This window comes from Diabrotica undecimpunctata, chromosome 1, assembly GCF_040954645.1.
Source record: "Diabrotica undecimpunctata isolate CICGRU chromosome 1, icDiaUnde3, whole genome shotgun sequence".
Lineage (NCBI taxonomy): Eukaryota > Metazoa > Arthropoda > Insecta > Coleoptera > Chrysomelidae > Diabrotica > Diabrotica undecimpunctata.
In genome coordinates, this window is record NC_092803.1 from 134486179 (window position 1) to 134509044 (window position 22866).

A 22866-nucleotide genomic window follows, 5' to 3' on the forward strand; every position below is an offset into this window, starting at 1 on the left:
ATTGGTAAGTCAGTAACATATAGATAATACATCATTTATTTTTTTTAAATAACAAGCATATAAAATCAAAATTTGGTGTTTATTGAAGGTAAACTAAATGCATGATCAAATACTTACCATGTCGGGATAGTATTATGAGGTTTTTTCCTGGTTTTTTTCTCTCATAAGTTACTATGGAATCACTAACAGAAGAATTTTACTGTCATCATGGCATCTATTTTTGTCTTTTTAAAGACGAATTACATGTTATGATCTTTTCTGACGGATATTCTCAAGTTAAAGTTGATTTCATGTAATCGAATGAACTATCTTATAAGTAAAGTCGTCCCAGGAACGCAACTCAACAATATTGGCAATATCATTTTAAAGTCGTCTACTTTAAAATGTATAAGGTATGTCTGAATTGTCAATATAGATGAGTCAGATAAAATTAAATTATTAGAAGAATTTTTCACTAAGTAACAAAAAACAAAATTTGTTTAATTTACTAATGTTTGTATTTTGAGAACGATTTCCGAAGTGGAAATTGAAACGTCAATAAACGTATTTTAACCTTTAATTGTGGCTTATTCTAATTTAAATAGTTATTAATTTAAAATGCCACAAGAAAATAGCTTCAGAACAATATTTCCTTTATCTTGTTCGGCTTTCGGATTTAGTCATCCAAATAATAACAACATAAATCACCTGTTAAAATTTTTAAATTAATTCTCGTGTTAAAACAATTTTATATAAATAAAATTATTTTTAAATATTACTTAGTTTATATAAAAATTACATTTACTATCAAATGATATTTATTATATTTTATTATTAATTTTTTGTTCGAATTTGACAGGTCTGTGACAGGTGAACAACGTATGCTTTGTTTATATGATAACAGGTGGCATCAGGAGCAAATATATAAGCAAACAATAATTTATTGATTTTTTTTTTAAATCTAATAAATAATAAAATTATTTTATTTACTTTTAAATTAAAAAAAAATACAGAAAGCAGTACTAGTCTACAGTAAAACCTACTCTTTTACTTTTGTTATATTATTTCTCGTTTTAAAATAATTTGATATAAATTAAAACATATTATTTAGTTTATGTAATAATTAAATTTACTATCAATTGATATTAATTTATATTTTATAATTAATTTAATATTAGATCTGAATTTAAGAGGTGTGTCAGAAATAAAAAAAGGTATACTTTATTAATACGTTCATATTTCGCGTTAGGAGAGGACACATCTTCTAACATAATAATTTATTAAATTTTTTTATAATACAAAAAGTTAATAAATAATAAAATTGCTTTATTCAATTTAAAAAATACAGAAAACCCAGTATGCTGCGTCGCGCTAGTTAGCCCAGTCTGGTTAAAAAAAAGGTGGAAAAATGTTTTGCAGATATCTGAAGCTTTTAAGACATAGGTGGGGGATACTAGATGATAAATAGATGAAAAGATACTCCTAGTTTTACCTTGCGGTTTTTTTAAGCAATAATTTATGGTCACAATTTGATTTTTGTCTATACATTTTTTCCCTTATATTTTAAATAAACAATATTTATATCATTTTTTTATGTTAAGAATATCTTTATTTTCCCGTTTTTTTAATTAAAATTGATAAATAATTTACAGAGATATTTGCAAAAAAGCAGTTTTTTTGCACTAATTTATAAATTTTATTAATTTTTTTATTAACAAAATAAAATGGTATTAATACATTTAAACATCAAGGAATTACCGTATTTTAGATTTGTGCGAAATTTCCCCCCGATCAATCAAACATTTTATAAGTTATTTAATTTGTTTATCCCTGAGGCTAATTATGTAAACTATTGAGCTTGCCCTATGCATGATGCTAGACACATTCAGCAAATTTCATAGGATTCTTTAAGACTTAGACTATCTCAGAAGTTAAATGCATATTGAGTTTTCATCGAAATTATTTACAAAATAAAGGTTTGAAAAAGGGTTATGTTTTTTACTTATAAACAATTGTAATAACTTCTATAGTTTTCAAGCTACAGACTTGTATGTACAACCATTGGATAGCTGGTAAAAAAGCTCACATTAAAAAATATAAAACCTTCTATGACCAATAGGAACGAAGTTATTGAGTATTTTTAAAAAAATCATATCTCTATTGTTTATAAACATTAAGAAGTAAAATTTGCACAAATTTTAAGTGAAAATCTAAACTTTATATTGAAACTTATAGCTATAAAATTTATCTAATTTTTCGAAACGACGGTACTTTCGAAAGATCGACATAGGAAAGTGGAGAGGATATCTGTTTCAGCTCCGTTTTTTTTTCGGCATCGGAACTTCTAATTGCAACACGTAGGAAAAATTTACATTATCTCGGCTTCCTTTGCAGCTGCAAGCCTCTTTTTTTTATTCTGGGGTAGCTCGTCGAAATATGAATAACTACATAGTTTTCACTGGCCGGAAAATATGGGAAAACTCGGAAAAATTGAGTCCATTTGAAATTCACCCTAAATACTTACTTTTTTTTAATTTGCTCGGATATTCTGTCGCAGTATTAATAATGATGACATAATTTTCACCCCCCATAAATCTCGGAAAATCCCGGAAAATCAACATATGTTTTTTCATTTTATATCAATGATGTAATAATATTTATATATTTTATAAATTAAATTTCAGGTAATTTTTTACACATTATATTATTATATTCCTTATATTAATTATAATTGTTTGTATTTTTATAATTAACAATATTGATTTTTATTCTATTTTTCTTACAAATATGATATACAATATTAATCTAATCTGCCTTACTGCTTTGATAAAATAAGTCGATTTTTTCATCACTTGCCTTATTAAATTTTGCAGTGTTTATTGAACTTTACTTTTTTTATTTTCTTTACATATATTGGTTTAAAAGTTAAAATTTGGTTCATTTATTCGACTTCACTGTCAGGTCTGAACCTTTTTGTTGCAGGTTGTTTGTCTTCACTTATTAAGTCAGTCTTTCCATACATTAACATATTAATGGGCGATCTTAATGCCAAGGTGGGTCAAGGTAAGGTAGGAGAACAAGTAGGAAAATATAGGCTTGGAAACAGAAATGACAGAGGAGATCGATTGATTCAATTTTGCCAAAGTGAAGACTTCGTAATAACAAATACCTTTTTCAAATTACCTCCTCGACGGTTATATACATGGACATCTCCACAACATACCAAAGAAAAAATAGTGAGAAATCAAATAGACTACATACATTATGATAGCAAGGAGGTATCATAATGCTGTTAAATGTACTAAGACGTACCCAGGAGCTGATATAGGCTTATATCATAACCCGGTAGTTACTCTGATAGAGGCGAGACCAAAAAAGATTAGAAGACCACACAGAAAGGCACTAGATTTAAATAAACTTAGAAACAAAAATATACGACAAGAAACAGGAGAAGAAATAAATGAAAACCTCCGTTCAGTGCAGCAACAAATTAACGATACAAACAAAGTTAACCAAAAATTAAAGTACATAAATACAGCTATACAAACAGCAGCAAAGAAACATCTTACAAAAACAACAAAAAAGAATAAGGGGTGGATGACACAAGATATACTAGACTTTTACTTCTTAATGTTTATAAACAATGGAGATATAATTAACAAAAAAATTGTCGCTAACTTCGTTCCTATTGTTCATAGAAGGTTTATTTTTTTTTGTTAATTACCAGCTATCTAATGGTTGTACGTACAAGTCCGTAGCTTGAAAAATATAGAAGTTATTACAATTGTTTATAAGTAAAAAAGATACCCCTTTTTCAAACGTTTATTTTGTAAATAATTTCGATGAAAACTCAATATTCATTTAACTTCTGAGATAGTATAAGTCTTAAAGAATCCTATGAAATTTGTTAAATGTGTCTAGCATCATTCATAGGGCAAGTTCAATGGTTTAAATAATTAGTCCCAGGGATAAACAAATTGAATAACTTTTAAACTATTTGACCGATCAGGGGGAAATTTCGCAAAAATTTAAAGGACGGTAATTCCTCAATGTTTAAATGTATTAATAACATTTTATTTTGTTAACAAAAAAAAAATTAATTAAATTTATAAATTAGTGGAAAAAACTGCTTTTTTGCAAATATCTCCGTAAGTTATTTATCAATTTTAATTGAAAAAACGGGAAAATAAAGATATTCTTGATATAAAAAAATGGTATAAATATTGTTTATTTAAATTATAAGGGAAAAAACTTATAGATAAAAAATCAAACTCTGACCATAAATTATGGTAGAAAAAACGCAAGGTAAAAGTAGGAGTCTTTTTATCTATTCGTCATCTAGTAACCCCCACCTATGTCTTAAAAGCTTCAGATATCTGCGAAACATTTTGCCGTGAAATCGATGATTTTTGTATAACCAGACTGGGCTAAGTCTACTGCGCGAATCTACTGTTTTCCACTTTTTTCTAATGGGGGTCGTTTTTTTACCTCTAAAAAATAAAAAGCAACCAAGGAAACAACTCCAATTTTGAAATGCAGAGTAAGTATAACCTAAAGTTAAATTTCCATGCAAATCAATGAAGACAAGGTGTTTAATGACAATTTTTTTAATTATAACTATTCTAGAAGGTGAGATTTAGGTGTTAAACTGTGATAAAATCTTATATTGTTCAATGCAAATTGATATTCATTCACTTCATTAAAAAATTATTTGAATCAATTAATCTCTTTAATTTACAATTATACTATTTTTTGCTGATAGAGGTAGTTATCATACTTAATAAATAAAAATTAACTTACAGCGCAAGTCCAAAAGTGAAGTAGAGGGTAAGTATAACCTAAATTCAACGCAAATAAATTTTTATGTTAACAGGGTATCGCCGTATTTCTCGTTCATTTACTGGAATACTATAGTAAAATTCCACTTATTGGAAGAGTAAGTTCATCGTTTAAACGCTGAATATTCTCAAATTTAAATGTACATAGCGGCCTTCGAAAACTACCCGTTCAATTCGCTTTTTCCCATAAAAAATAACAGAATGTATAATTAATAAATTTATCATAATTGTTACAAAGTCTTAAATTCAGAAGAGAAGGTACTGGTACAAAATGTTTATTAAGGAATTTACGGCAAAAAATTGCATCAAATGTTAGACAATCGGTTGACATTTGTAAAAATTTAACAAAAGTATCCATTAGCTGTATTTATCGTGTGCTTTAAAATACATGAAATAATAAAATGCAAGAAAAAGGTAAAACTAGAGGTACAAAAACTTTGTGTCGGATACAAGAAAATGTTATACGCAAAACATTTTATTCATTTTATTTTCGCAGTGAAATTTTAACACTGAAAACAATTTTTTCATAAATTCCTCATAAATTTGATGTCCTTGTAGATTATTATCGAATTATTGCAGCGATATCTGTCATATTTTCTCCCTGAACGCTTTCGATTTGTTTCTCAAGTTGTATTTTCCATAATTTATTTCATCAATATTTTAAATTTTCATTAGTCAAACTGTCCCACGAGTCCGCTAACATAGGACAGCAGTCTTTTAAATTTAACTGTTTCGAAAAAGTGATCATGCTATCTTCGTCTCGTTCAGCGATAAGCAAACGTTGTAATACTTGCTTTTGTTACAGTTTCTTACATTTAACAATGTTTCCCTGATCCATAGTTTGGAAAAGAGACGTTATGTTAGGGGAAAAACATCACCACAAAATCTTCGTCAACTACGTTTAAACGCTCTAATCCAAAATGAGTCAGCGCATTGTCAATAAGCAGCAATACTTTTCCCGTCTTCTCTTCTTTCTCCCTGTGTTTCTTTACTTCTAATATAAACATCTCAGAAAACGACTCCATGAAGATTTCTGAATCCATCCAAGCACTTTTTTGTTCTCTATATGTCAAACTTGCGTTTGAACATACCATGGCTGAGTTCTGTCCTTACTTACTTTATAACCAGGAGCTTTTTTTCTCGACGACATGCGAGGGATTTGCTTGGGAGCGCACACCAATTTATACCTGTCTCGTCTGCGTTATTAACGTCATCTCTTGAATAATTTTGAGATATTACGTGCTCGCTGAATTTTATTTTAAATGCTTCTGCTATAGCACTGTCACCCGACAGAACTTCTCCTTTAATGTAAAGTTCTCTAATGCCGTGCCGCATTTTAAAATTTTTTAACCATCCGGTACTTGTTTGAAGTCGATTCAGCTTTTTATTTAACTGTAGGGTTTTTTTCACAGGGGAGTGGGCCAGATATTGGTTCGCCCAAGCTTCGCCTCTGAGTAAACCATAAATAAACAGAATCTTCCAACTTTGTGTTTTGTGAAGTTTTTAGCGTTTTCCTACATTTTGAGACATCATCCGAATCTAGTTTTGTCGTATAATGTAGTATAGTTTTCCGTTTGTTTTTAATATCGGTAATTGTCGCCTTCCCTACTCCATAAAACTTGGCCAGGTTTGCTCCAGATTGTCCCTTTTTCAGTCGATTTAAAATCTCAATTGTTTTTTCAATCGTTAGGGTTTTATGTTTTCTTTTCCTGCTCACAAAATCAGCAATTATGTATGTAGTACTTTTGCAGTAGCAAATCTGATACACACACTCAAACACAGCAAATAAAGCTTTCACAAATTTAACACGTGAACTTGTCTAAGCAGGAATGAACAACGCACACACAGTACAGCAAAAATCGAGCGACTAACACATATTTATTGCGATATTGCGGTCTCCGACAGAGTCCGAGGCATTAGGCGCGGTTGCCAACTTTCATTTATCGCAACGAGGTGCGTTTGCAGTCGAGAATGTAATTTATTTAATTTCGGTCCGCGGTCATATTTTTTAATTTTATAATTTTGTTTGCGTTCGGATTAGCGAACGTTCGGATTACCGAACGTTCGAATTACCAGGGTTTGGATTATCGACGCTCTACTGTACTTTACAAGACATGCACTTGTAAGTATATATTACTGTTTCTATACCTTATTTTGTAGTTTTAGGTCTTTGAACTAATACTTGGGTAATATTTTTCTAATATAAAATATTACAAATTCACCTCAGTAGCAAGTTAATGGATTTTTGATGACACACGATTTTTTTGTATTCTTTTCGGTTCAATGTAATCATCAATTTCTAAAAATGTTCTTACATTTTTCGTTTTTATTCATTTTTAGTAGATATATATTGTAATAGATACCAAGATATACTCTTTAACGCTGAATATGAAAAAGAAAGAAAACAAAAAAGAAGCAAAAAGACGGCGTACCGTTTAGACTGCTACAGCTGTAACATTCATATCTGAAGTTTAAAAACCTTTTTACATTTTTATCTTAGTTTAAGCTCAAAGTATAATTTTACCCCACTAAACAACGTTTCTAAATCCTCTATTCCCGATTTCATAGTATATCCCTCTAGCTGCTGCCCGCTGGGGACCGTTTGTACATTTGTACAACGCTACAGCGGTTGGAGAAAAGTATTTTATTTCGGACTCTCGAATAATTATGGGATTAGAGCAAGTAGTCGTATCTTGCATATTTAGCTAGATGCGGTTATTACTAGCTTATTTATATGGACAGCTAATTATATAGTATTATATACGTATCAAGCTGTATTTAACGGGGTTATTAAAACGAATGATATGTAAAAAAATTCAAATACTATTATAACAAGAAATACGACGTACACAAATATTTACAATAAACATTGCCAATTAACTGCAAGAGTACGAATCGTCAATATTAATTTTCACAATTATTTGTCGAAATAAGTAGTTAAACAATTAGACCCTCTATTGCATTAAGGAACCAACTGTGCAAAATGTAGATGAACTGCATTTTGAAGATAGTGAATTACTTCCAACCAACATATTGCAGTTCAATTCTCCTTACAAATTGTTTAGTTTTTTTTTGACACCAGATTTTATAATTGAGGTAGTTCGACAAACTGTTATATATAGCCCTCAAACAAATCCACAAAAGCCAATTACCACAGTCATGTCCTGTAGAAATTGAAAATTTTGTGGAACATAACTGTGGATGTATCTAATAATACAATTTACTACAAGACGCTATTGGGCTTCGACAACACGGATTTCACAAGTTGTAGACGTAATAGCAATCAGTCGTTTTGAAACGATTAAAAGGTTTTTATTATATTATTAATATTTAATCTGATTCTTCTTCTTCTTTCAGTGCCTATTCGTTCCGAATATTGGCAATCATTCTGGCTATAATTATTTTATTGACTGATGCTTTAAATAGATTTGTTGTTGTTGTGGAGAACCATTTCCTCAGGTTCTTTAACCATGATATTCTCCTTCTCCCAATTCCTCGCTTTCCGAATACTTTACCCTGTAGGATTACCTTCAGTAATCTGTATTTAGTGCTGTTTCTCATTATATGTCCGAGATATTCCAACTTTCTCCTTTTAATGGTATACATCACCTCTCTTTCTTTGCTCACTCTTCGTAATACGGTCTCGTTGGTTATCTTGTCTGTCCATGATATCCTTAGAATTCGCCTGTATAGCCACATCTCGAAGGCTTCAAGTTTTTTCTCCATTGCTTCAGTTAGTGTCCAGGATTCAACTCCGTAATACAATATTGAGAAGATATAACATCGTAGGAGCCTTACTTTTATCTCCAGATTAAGATTGTGGCTTTTAAAGAGTTTGGCCATGTTATTGAATGCACTCCTAGCCTTCTCTATTCTACATTTTATTTCCTGTGAGTGATCCCATTGTTCATTTACTGTTTTTCCAAGATAGTTATACTGTTTTACTCGGTCCACTGGTGTATTATTGATAAGTAGTTGAGCGTCTCTAACTTTATTTTTGCTGATGATCATAAATTTAGTTTTTGTTATATTTACTTGAAGTCCAAATCTTTTACTTACTTCATTTACTTTGTTTATCAGTTGCTGTAAACTGTTCAAACTGTCTGCAAAAATAACGGTGTCGTCTGCATAACGGATGTTGTTTAGGCGTTCTCCATTTAGAAGTATTCCATGTTCGCATTTTTCCAAGGCTTCACTAAATATTTCCTCTGAATATAGATTAAATAATATAGGTGAAAGAATACAACCTTGTCTAACGCCTCGTAGAATCTGGATCATTTCCGTTGGTTCACCTCCAAAATTCGTTCTTATTGTGGCTGATTGGTTCCAGTATAAATTTTGTATTATACGCCGATCTTTAATCTGATAATGGATGAAATCATAACGAAAGTTAAAAACAGAAGAGGATATAGAATGGAGAAAAGAAAATAAGGATAATATGCTACGCCGACGACGCCATAATAACAGCAGAAAATGAAGATAACCTACAAAGATTAATTAAAGAATTCGAAGATACGGCGCTCATATACAAACAACATGGAGATCTCAACAGAGAAAACTAAAACGATAGTTATATCAGCGGAACCGAGACGACGTCGTAAACTAGTCGTAAATAACAAAATAATGGAACAAATGATGAAAACTGAATACTTGGAAATAAAACTGTCAAGCTACGGAAAAGTGGAAGAAGAAATACAAAAACAAGTGAACATGGCAAACAAAGTAGCACGATGTCTCAACAACACAATCTGGAGAAACAAATAACTCACAACGGAAACGAAAACCAGGATATATAAATCAACAATAAGACCGATAATGACGTACACAGCAGAAACAAGAGCAGATACGGCGAAAACACAAAGACTACTTGAAACAACAGAAATTAAAGTTTTACGAAAAATAACAAACCAAACTCTAAGAGACAGAGTAAGAAGTGAGGAAATACGAGCGAGATGTGGTATATAAGAAATAAACGCGTGAACCAAAAGAAGAAAAGTGGAATGGAATCAACAGGTCAAAAGAATGACAGAAAATAGAATAGTACGAATAGCAAGAGACAAATCGCCAAATGGAAGAAGATCATTGGGACGACCGAGGAAAAGATGGTCAGACAACGTCAATTAAGGCTAAAACCGAAGTAAAACAGGCATTAAGCCTATTTATAAAGTAGGAAGAAGAAAAGGTTTTTTTCATTTTAGTAATAATTTTGAAAGTACACGGAGTCTTGATAAAATCTCGCCCCTGATTGAACAAATAAAAAGATCGTGTTTGCAGATACCTTTAGAATAACACTTATCTTGTGACGAACAAGTTATATCGTTTAAAGGACGTTCGAGTATAAAGACATACAATCCCAAAAAACCGCATAAATGGAAATACAAGATGTGGGTGCTCTCAGGAATCTCAGGATTTTCATATAATTTTGAAATTTTGGCTGGAAAAGATGGCTACATAGAATTACCGAATGAAGTAAATTTGGGAGTTGCTGCTAATGTTGTAGTTCGATTGAGCAGAGAGATACCGTCCAATAAACACCACACAAACATAAATAACTCTTTTACGCTAATTATGTTTCAAGTATACCACTGTTGTCAAATTTGTTAAAACGAGATATACATTCTATAGCAAAAATCCGTACAAATCGAATTCTGAATTATAAAGGTTGGCATAAGAAAGAAATTAAAAAATTACAAAGGGAAAGCATTCAGGAACACTCTGATACTTATGAGAATACTGCATTACATACAGTCCAGTGGAGTGACAACAAAATTATGTTTTTACTGTCAGTTTATTGTGGAAATCAACCAACAGCCAAAGTGAAAAGATTTTTTCGTACCGAAAGAACTAGGAAAGAAATTGATTGCCCAGACATTGTACAATACTATGACAGGCACATGGGCGGTGAGGATCTGCAAGATTCCTTATTGGAATTACATCCAATCAAAATCAAAAGCAATACCTCAGTTTTGAATGATGAAGCAAGACGATCAACCCAATGTTCCGTCACGCCATGAATACTATAAAACACCTTTTTACAGACTTAATATTCAGCAAGCCCAAAACGGATCTGTAACAAAACACTATATTGTTATTAAAACAATACATTGTGACTCATTCGTAACATAGCATATTACTAGTGGATTGTATTTACCTGAATCAAGTTTATGTTTATCACAAAAAAACTATTTATCGTATTACTGGCAATAAATCTGTAAAAGTTGACTAATTTTTTGTTTGTAAACTAGTACTAATATCATAAATAAATAAATAGTTCTTATATCATAAAATTCTTATTAAAAGTTTTAAAAAAACACTAATTAAATTAAAGTAAAGTAAAAAAAAAGTAGAAATTCTCTCTCCTGTTGCCGACAAGAATATAGCGTAGAATAATTTTTTAAATAATTTTAAACTGTTTGTCCTTCTTTAGTGTAGTGTTATGTACAATTTATGTTTAAATTCATGTTTATTACAGTCTGCGTTTGCTGGATAGCCCAAATTTGACGAAATGCCCTGATGATGCTGTAGAAAGCCAAAGTACTTGGGCAAGATTTGATTATTAAAATTATGCTCGATATTTGCCTTTAATTTTTTCAAGAAAAAAAGTAGTATAACATACTATTATGAAAACAAAACTTCTTTTGGATTTCCTTGTTATTATGTTGGTCGCTTTCTGTGCACTGATTTTAAAGAAATTGATCCTCCCAAATATAAGTCTTGGTTCTTTTTATGTTTTAATTCGTTTAAATGTGAGAGAATAGACATTGTTTGTGATCAATGTTGTCAAAACATTTAAGTCGGCAAGTGCATCGTTTTCCCCTGTTATTTTTGGTACAACCTTTTTACCTGAATTAAGATGCTCCTCTTCACAGGCATAATAATTTTTTTACATTTATTTGCCACCAACTTTCGTTTCTTACTTGTTTTCTACCTGTCTTCTTCGTTAATGTTGTCCGATCCAAATGTCTGCGAACTTGCATTTTTTTGTTTTAATTTTTCTTCTATTGGATGCACAGCTTGTACTAGGTTGACACAAATTACTCTGAGCATAATTATAAAACGTATTATACTTATCACAAAAATACAACGTGTTCTTATTAACAAAATGTTAAAATTGAAAACAAAACACCTAAACACCAGTACAACTCTACCACCGGCCTAGTGAGCGTTATCCCTACTTCGACATCTCCTACTATAAGCGACCATTTCTGTGCTAAAATCAGGTAACTCCTGGACTTGCCTAATTCTTGCACGGTAATGGTTTGTAACGAGTCCGTCACTTCAATAATTCTTTATTCACTTTAAATAAAATTTTTAAATCCATATCCTCTTAATAATTTCCTTAATTCTTAAATTTTAAGTTGGTAGTCAACAGAGACACCAAGCGTGTATATTTGCAATCATAGTTTAGCTAACTCAAAACAAGTGCTGATTGCTCACTTCTGCTTCGACGTTCGGTAGAGACACTTGGGTTTAGAGGTAGGGGCCAGAGAAGGCATAAAAGGTTTTTATTTAGAATATTAAAATTTTTTTAAGAAGAAGTTGCAGGAAGTTTTGGTTCGGTTTTTTTTGTGTCCTGTTGGTTTATAACCACTCTGAGCCGGTAAGTTTATCCAATTATCAATAAAATGAAAATATAAAAACCATCAGCCATTTTTGAGATCCTCCAGTATTGTCATTTTTCATTTGATTCGATATATTTATCTGAAATGTTTCCCATCATTTCATTAAGAAAATTCAACATGTAAATCGAAGGTGTTATTGATATAAAATCATATGTATTTTAATTTTACTTCTTGGCCCCAAAAAACATAATTATCTATATTTAAAACAATTTATTATCTATTAAGAGTATCGATAAAAATATTTTGTCGTATACCGTTCATTATATTATAAAATATATTATTATCCATATCATGCTTTTCGTTAAAATTGTCGATATAATTAATCCATTTTACTTAAAATACGGTCGAGCCATACGAAGGTCACATCATTTACAAAATCATTAAGTTTTTGCTTCCACACTTCATAAGTAACCTTTATAAAACCTTTCAAGGTTCATAAACCTTGTTTTTTCCATACTCGGTATCAAGAGTAAGAAAGAACTCTAAAACAAATGTTTTTTTAGCCTACCTCTGGGAGTGAAGCAGAAGTCGAGGGAAGAATGTTTGATTTTGTTTTTTTTGGATGTTTTAAGAAGAATTTTTAAGTTAATACCTGGTCAGAACTACACCTGGTTCCAGAGTTGATTTTTTTTTCGACGTGGCTGTTCCCTAGAGGTCCAAAACTGGCCTTGTTATTCTCGGACAATTTGAGAAAGCAGCGAGAAGTATCTTCCTCCTTCAGAATATAAAATCTCGTATACCTGTATTAAGTTTATTAGTTTTAATCTTTTTTATATTTTTTTTTCTTTTTTACTTTAAATCATACTATTTTAAAATAATAATAAAAAAACCATCAGTTTTTTTTCTAAAATCTAAAAAAGTCTATAAAGTCTAAAGTCTATTTAATCATATTTAGGGACTAAGTAGGTTGAGGTTTTAAATCCTCCCGTTTAACTCATTTGTACGATTTCTTGTGTACACATTTAATCTGAGAGTTATTTTTTGATAGTTTATTATTATTATATATTTAAACCTTTGGACATCTATCCCTTCAGGATAGTGTCCTTATTACTTGTTAAGACATTTAATTGAAAGCCGAAATACAGAGTTACATCTCTAGTAGGCAAGTAAATTACCTTTTTAGGTATAGTCATTAAATTTGTTCCTATATTTTATTATTTGTAAATTCAGTTTATCAAGGATCAGTTGTGTGGAACCAGGGTATTTTTCTTTGTATATAAGTAACTAGATTAACTGTACATAATTGGTGGTGGGTAGCTATAAAAAAAATATATTGTATATACTTGGATAGGGATTAAAATTTGTGGTGAAAACTAAATATTTTAATTATTACCTGTTTCCCGTTTATTGCAGCAAACAGCTTTTCAAGATACCTTGGAAGGTATATGTTAATACTTTCCTGGCGCCCAATCATATCTTAGAGCAACTTCCATAATTTACCACTTTCATTTACTTAATTTCTATTTTTTTTAAGTATCCTGTCCTTCTTATTCTCACTTTACGGTCTATGTAGGGCATGCAAATTGGCCGAATCCTCTTTTTGAGTGTCAAGTAATCATTCTCCGGCACATTCAGCTAGCCAGCTTTAATTTATTTGTTTTTGTTACATCAACCCTATTTGTTTTTGTTACAGGTTGATTAGATAAGCACGCACGTCTATTCGATGAAATGTCAGAAGTTATAAATTCAATGCGAATTGGTAAATATAAAAGACTTATTCCATTTTAAAAAGGAATATTGTCTACTAATAGATCTCTGAAAGAGTTACTTCCTTATCATCAAGCAAAATACAACGTTAACCATATTTTTACTTCCAGGTTGAATCAAGATGTACTCGAGAAGTTTTTTCTTATATTTGAGAAATGGGTGGTGCAAATGATCATCCTTCGTCAATAAATTTTAAATATAGATTAAAACATTTTATTACCTTAAACATACATAACATACATTAAAAAAATTAATGGAAAACATTCGGCGGCGATGTTTACAGAATGTCGCAATACTATTGAAACTAGTGAATCCGGCGTCAGTAAGTCCTCAATTACCAAGCGATATTTCGGTGTTAGAAGCTTAAGACAAAAATTGCTAATTTGGTAGAAACAACTGAAGCTTCGAAAGAATCTGTCTAAAGATGACAAAATACTTTAAAATCCATTTATAGAAGCTCACTACTTGGAGGAGAATCATATAATTGACGATGACATTTTGAAAGTCGTAGATAATTATGAGGTGCAAAAAAATTCATCGGGACTCTTTAAAGTATGGTGCTGGTTTTGTTGCATACAAATTCAACTATAAATATAGTTTAGGAACCCTACAAAACTGTAAGACATATTATGGAGCCAGATTGGCTACAGACAGTTTCTAGAGGTTCTCTGTTGTACCTAAACGCAGCAGTTTTTTTAACTTCACGAAATAAACTTTAATAATGTAGTATAAAATATTCAATAAATCTTTATTGTGAATTGTCGGCCAGAATCATTACTGGAACATTGTAAATTAAGCTTACACGATTTTGGAAATATTTCAGTAATGAATTTGACCATCGAAATATGTATACAATGTATTGAAATATGTATTATTTACAATAGAACTAAAACCAAATTATTTAAAAATTTTTTTACAAAAGGTATATATTAAAACACCCTATCGGGCCACATCACAGAACGTTTTCGAAAATAATATGCCATCCTCAGTGCTATCTGAATGTTCATGTTTTGAGCCATTAAATAATTGGATAAAAGCCCTTTACATGTTGTTAAATTAAATTTGACTTACAATATTTGATTTTATGTACTAGGATATTTAAGTTACAACAGAAATATATAATAATATATAAATAATAAACAATAATATAAAATCAAATAATGTAACTCAAATTTAATTTAACAACATTTAAAGGGTTTTTACTTAAGTATTTAAGTATTTAGTGGCTCAAAACATGTACTGATGTATATTTATATACTGATGTGCTACCAGATAGCACTGATGATGGAATATTAATTCCTAAAACATTCTGTGATGCAGCCCGATAGGGTGTTTTAATATATACCTTTAATAAAGGAATTTTTAAAAACATTTTTTGTGATACATGGTATACAGCCAGCTACAGAAATTTAGTTTCCTTGTGAAAATAGATTTAATGTTTATGCTTATGAATTGAAATGATTATAAATAAATAAATATTCCTACATGATTATGAATATACACACTTTGTGTAGAGAAATGTCGAAAAAAGGTGTTTTATTTTTCAATAATTCTAAAACCTATACCCAAGAAAAATAAAAGCATTGTAAACTTCACGTCTTATAATATAAAGTACTAAATATTCAGTGTAATAACTTCGGTAATACTAATTACCTTATCCCCCTGTCAAATATGTCAGGAATATTAATAAAAAAATTAAAATATTTAAAAATTACCAAAAACATCGTCTAATTATCTTGCTTATAACTTATAACTTTAAAACGATCCATTTTGGAGCAACATGATACTGAAATAAAATAGCGATAATTAAATGTTTTATAAAGGCGGACTTTCACTACTCGTGTATTTGGCCAGTACACCAATATTTGCGTGCTTGACAAATATACCAACGTTTAAACTGAATTTAAAGTAAACCGATATTGGGGTTTTTGACAAATATATCAGCTTTTTTCGCCCCTCGGCCTTCAGACTTATTTTGTTTTCATCATGACTCCTTCGAATCACAGAGTTTTTACTGGCAACCGGCGGAACTCCTCAAGTGGCAAATAATTGTACAAATAATGGCTAAGTGTACAAGGCAGTACATGACACATATATACTATTAACAAATATTTGTCAACTGCACAAGTAGTGGGAGTCCGCCTTGTGGCAAATAATTTTATTGTAGAAATAATGGCTAAGTATACAAGGCAGTACATGACACATATTATACTATTAACAAATATTTGTCAACTACACAAGTAGTGGGAGTCCGCCTTATGGCAAATAATTGTACAAATAATGGCCAAGTGTACAAGGCAGTACATGACACATATATCTATTATGTAATATATGTCAACTACACAAGTAGTGGGAGTCCGCCTTGTGGCAAATAATTGTACAAATAATGGCCAAGTGTACAAGGCCGTACATGACACATATAGACTATTAACAAATACTGGTTAAATACGCGAGCAGTGGGAGATTTATTTAAGGCTTGGTTTGTTCAAACTAATTTACTTTATTACCGTTTCTGCAATAAAGCAATAAATACAAAAAAGGAGGGGAAAAAAGCCTTTTTATTCAAAAACTTAGATTGTGCTTAGGACCTTTTAAGTTCGTCTAGAAAATCTTTACATTGTATCAAAAAGTTAACTTAATTTTATTAAAATCGATTTAGTCGTTAGAGCCAGTATTAAAAAATATAAACTAAAACTACCGACTGCTAGCTCTGTCAATAAAAAAACCCGAATAATAACTTTCGGTAATGAAAACTCTTTTCTCGATATATATTATTATTTTTACTCAAGAACGTAAACTTTAGAAGGAAAAACGTTTATTTCGAAAAGGTTTAGATCTTCTTTAGGCTTTTAAACATATTTAACACTAGAAAGTCGGGCTTAGCATACCTACCTAGAAAGCCCGAAGGGTTAAGAAATTATATAAACTCTTGACGATAGAATTTAATTTAATTTTTTAGTTTCATTTTAAATATTTGGAACACCATACAGTTTGCAGTTTTTGGCATTTGCCACACATTGCCTTGTTACAGCCGTGGCACTCATTGGAAGTATGATGTCCTTTAAAAAACATTTTTAAATGACATTTTTTTCTTTTTTGGTTAGTAACAGTGCTGGTGGTTGGTAAATCCGGTGGTACTGGGTATAGTACTAGATTTCGGGAGGCAAGGTATGGAGCTCGTAATTCTTCACACAGCTGAAGAATAAACTTACGACGACTGATTTTACTTCCAGTAACTTCTTTATAAATAATCCATGCATTTATTGCTCCTAAGTCAAGAATGTTATAAAACACGTGCATTGGCCATCGTCTTGAAGCAACTTTTGTAGTATAAAGACGCGCCATTTGGTCCACTACATCAACCCTGTATTTTGTTTTATTATAAAAACTTACTGTTTGAGGAAGTTTTTTTCCATCGACAGCAACATCCACTGATTGATGTAATGAGTTCAACAAAAGCACATTTTTGTGACTCTTTCCTTGGTATGCAGTAAGTGTTATCTTTTCGTCGCTCTAGAATATATGGGTAACATATAATTCTCCATTTTTACTCTTTACGCTTAGAGGAACTTCCTTTCTGTTGCGATTCAAAGTACCCACAAGACTTGTTGATTTTTTTTGCAATGCCTTGGCCAATTTTAACGATGTAAAGTAGTTATCTGTCGTAACATTTTTGCCCTTTCCCAGTTGATTTTCCATTAACCGCAAAACAACATGTTCACCAACACTTGTATCTTTCTTGCGTAGATGATCAGTGCCAGTATAAGGGTAACCATTTACAATATATTTTGATTCCTCGCATGTCAAAAGCCAAAATTTTATGCCAAATTTATCCGGCTTATTTGATATGTACTGTGTGCCTGGACACCTGGCTTTAGAAGGCAGTAGTTGTTCGTCCACAGTAAGGTTTATTCCCGGTTTTTAATATGCACCACTAATTTCTATAAATCCATTCCAAACCACAGAGGCTAGAGCAAATTTGTCGGTTTTCAATCGTTAAGATCTCGTTTGCTTTATGTCAAATCTGAGATATTTTATAATATTCTTGAATCTGTCTCGTGGCATAGTTTGCCTAAAAAACTCAGGACCCCATACTGTTGACCACAAGCTGTTGTTTGGGAAATTTTTGCGCCGTAGACTCCTCTTGCGTACATAATAGCAAGGGCAGCCTCCAGTTCTTCCAAAGTTTTAGTCCATGTGTCATTTTTCAAACATCGATGTGCTTCTGCAATACTGCATTCTTTTATATGACGTAACATGCTGTCGTTGATTATTAGATGCCAAGCACTTACCACACAATTGTTCCTCACGTTCCTTTTTGCATACGAGGTAGGACCTGATTCCTCTCGATAAATGTTGTGCTGAGCGCGGCGTCCTGTAATGAGCAAACATTCAATGAATATGAAGATACTAAAAATCATAATCTTACCAGGTACTGATCAAGAATCAATATCTTTCCACGTTGTTCCGTCTTTCGATTGTTCGGTGTCTCCGATTGAAATAGTTTTTCCTTGTTGACCTCTTTTTCTCTTGTAACTTGGCTTAGATGCACTTGGATTCACGATAAAATTAGCTGACTCGTGCTGTTGAGTTGTAGAAGCAGTGTTTACATAAATTGGTAAGTCTTGTACAATAAAACTTTCTAACTGCTCTGAAGCATCAGAGTCACTTGAATCATTATTTTGTGGTGGTACGTATTGTTCATCGTCTGACTCATTATTTTCTGCTAATTCAGATTCACCTCCCGAAACATCTTCTTGTATTTTTCGTATTTCTTCAAGAAGTTCAAGCTCTGATAGTCCACGACGAGACATCTTTACAGTCGTCTTGAATTTTCACAATTGAACGAATGTTTTAATATTCTAGAAACGAGAGTCAGCAGAACCTAATAAACCGCTCAATAAACAAAATACTTTCAAGGAACAAACAGTATGTAACAAAATACCTTCTAGGAATAAACGTACATAAACATAATTTTATCTATCCGACAGAAAGTTAAAAGAAATTGTCAAATTTCCGAGAAAACGATAATAGTTAATACAGGGCCAGTTTGGCCCCTTCAGACTTCTATGGTAGGTTTGATAGAAAATCCATTTAATAAATTTAGTAAACAATATTTTTTTGCGTTAAATAAGTTTTTGTATCAAAATATTAAAAGTCATAAAATATGAAATTATTATTGTGTCAAATAAAAGAACTACAATAATTTCAAATCGCAACAGGGGCCAAACTGGCCCCTCCGACTTTCTAGTGTTAAACGTCTCATTATTTGTATTCGTATAATTTTAACCTTTTTTCTAACAAATTTTCAACATTAATTTCTATTTAATTAAGATTGTTTCTTTATTTGTTTTTATTTTCAATTTATTTGTTTTGTTTTTACTGCGTTCTTTTACCTATTTTCTTCTTTATTAAGTAAATATGACAGCTCCTATATAAAAAAACATAATGGCAGTATGAATTTAAACAAAAATTAAATTTTTACACTATTACTTCCTTTTTTCTTTGTCCCTGTAAGCAGTGTTAACTCCGTCAAACGAGCCAAGCTCAGACAAAAATTTTAGAGGTTTTAAAGAAGAAAAAAGGAGAGAAACACGCAAAGTGTACATTATGCCCTTTTTATGAGTTTTTGTGAATAAAACAACATTGTAAATTATCCGGTACACAACCGCGACAAGAAATACGAAAATAATCCCGCACGGTGTTTTTTGCCGTTGGATGGATAAGTACTAGCAGTGGCGAGTCGGTCAATTTGTTTAAGGAATATTTTATGTGAAATTTTTGTTAGGTTTGTTAAATTGGGGTTGGTAGGAACATATTCTTTTACTGCTTGTATTATATTTGCAGATGAAAAGAGACTTACTATTTTCATGTACAAAAGTAAGAAACTTACTGACCATGATATATATTTCCTCTTGGTATTTTCCACAGTACAACTAGATCAAAAAACACATTATAATTATCAAACACCCGTCATATTTGTAGAGTTGTATTGCATTTTGCAAAAGTAATGGTAAAAATAATTTACAATGACTAAGATTTATATAAAAAAATGTATACAAAATGAACGACGTAAATAAGATGTAACGTGTTATAAAACAAACTTCAATAAGGGACCAAGTTAGATAAAGGACCAAGATTAAGAAAAATGTTGTTATAGGAAAAAGCAATTTTGTGCTTAGCATATTATGAGTTAAGTAGAAAACCAACTAAAGCAATAACCGTAGGAACACCTGCCAAAAGATAGTACAATACAGGTAGTCATGAAATCAGTATAGCAACTAGAACCAGACTGCCTAATATATCCAGTTTTCGTATATGCATCGCAAGGTTGGTCCTTTAACGAAATCGACAAAAAGGACATAATGCGTTTGAGATGTTTTAATATATACGTATGCCGAGAACTCCTTAGAATTGCAGAATAAATGTGTCAGTACTAAAAGAGCTGCTAACTATAATTAACGGGAGATTAAAATCAATACTTCTACCACAGATCCCTCAAGAACAATGTGGATTTATTCCTGGAAGAGGCACACGAGAACAAATTCTCAATCTTAGAGAAATTATAGAAAAATCTAGAGAATTTAATCTAGAAACATACCTATTTGTGCCTCGTCGACTACTCGAAAGCGGTTGATAATGTAAAGAGGCATAAAATGTGAGGAATACTGAGAGACATGGGTACCCCCGAATATCTAATATACCTACTGAAACAACTGTATATCAACAACACAGCAAACGTAAGTGTCAACAACATTACTCAAATAATTTTAAACTATAAGCCGGTGTTCGTCAAGGATGTATTATCTGTCCCACCTTATTCAATATATATACCGGACACACCATGCGCATTGTACTCGACGGATGGTAAGGAGTAATATCAGTCAGAGGCCGAAAAATCAGCAATCTCCGCTATGCTGACGACACTTTAGTACTAGCATCATCAAAAAATGACCTTTAATATATCATGAATAGACTAGATACTATTAGTCGTAAATATGGACTTAAAATTATTGTAATGAAGACCAAGGTAATGATAATCTATCGAATTAGAAATAACCAGCCAGAAATAAGAAATTACACGCCTTACAACTAGGAACACGAAACTGCGCCTAGTACGGACGCTTATCTTTCCTATCGTTACGTATTCGTCAGAAACTTGGACCATTAAAAGTCCTACTTACGACGTATATTGGCCTTTGAAATGTGGGTATATCGTAGAATGATGCGTGTACCCGGGACAGCACATCGCAAAATTGTCTCAATATTGACAGAACTCGACATCAATACTAGGCTTACCACAATTATCAACCAAGGTACTTTGGACACCGAGGTACTTTGGACACATTAACAGACGAATGGAAGGTATGGTGAGGTTGGTAGTTGAATACAAGGTAGATGGTAAAAGAACTTGAGGAAGATCGCCACTCCGATGGTCAGACCAAATAAAGTGCGCTACCGGTTACTCTCTGTCTGAGGCAGCACACCGCGCCCAGGAGAGAGAAGAATGGATAACAACCATTCGTCAAATGCCGTCACCACACATAACGTCACCACATCCTTACGAATGATAAGGGATAGAGGAGGAGGACTAAAAGAACTAAACATTAAGAAAAGGTTATGAACATATAAAACCAAAGCAAATAATAGCCTATTTTTGATACGTTTTTCGAAAAAATTGAGGAACTCACAACGTGGCGTGCAGGTTAAACAATCCAGATGCAGATCTCTTTTAAGGTACACTGACTATGTCTTAACCATTGGAGTTCTACTACTAGAATAAGCAAGATTAAATAAAGACCAACTAAAGTGGGAGAACATTGGCAAGATCAAAATATAATAGCGCAATATATCACGATATCTGTATCAGGTTAGCGAGTAGAACAATATATCGTACGTCAAAGCAATATTGCCACACCCTCTGTATAGCAGATCGGCTGAAGTCTCAAATACTTCTATGGTTGACAACTATGTACAAAACGTGTTAGATCTTTTTTAGATAAAGTTTATTTTTTATGTTTTTCATACAATAGACAATTTCGCACCAAGCTGTGATGTTGAATTGCAGTCTATCGTAAGTGCTTAGTCAGACAACACCAAGCAATGCACCTCTGTGTATACCTGTTCGTTGATGAGCAGTGCGTAGCTTCCATGGCACATACTTTTTTATCCAGTATTTGTTTTACTGAACCATAGCGTTAGAGTTGATTTAATCTAATTACAATTTTGTATTATTGATTTTGAAGAGCACATTTTCTAACATAACTAATTTTTGACGACTTTTATAATATTTTTGGTGACCTAACTTTGACCAAGATTAACCTTTCCGTGGCCGTTCGGGGTATTTTAGGTACCCCAGATGCGGTTCTGTTGTTATAACTTTTTAAAATATTTTTTTTCGTTCCTCCAGGTAATCTTAGAACATACATTACTAAATCCTTTTTTATAACAATAATTATATTTAATTTTAATTTTCCACTAAAATCGAAATTTATTACTTGGGGTACCTCCGTTACCCCGCACGGCCTACTATGTATAGAAATCATGAACTTATATTCCTGTCGTCGGCCAGCTAAATACATAAACAATATTCTATTTTTAGATTACTGTTAGTCTTTTCTTTGCTTTGCTTCACTTATGTGTGTATTTCGGAGAAAAAGAAAATAGCGCGACGTAAATATTATACTGAAGAGAAATTACGTAGAATTTTCGAAGAAAGT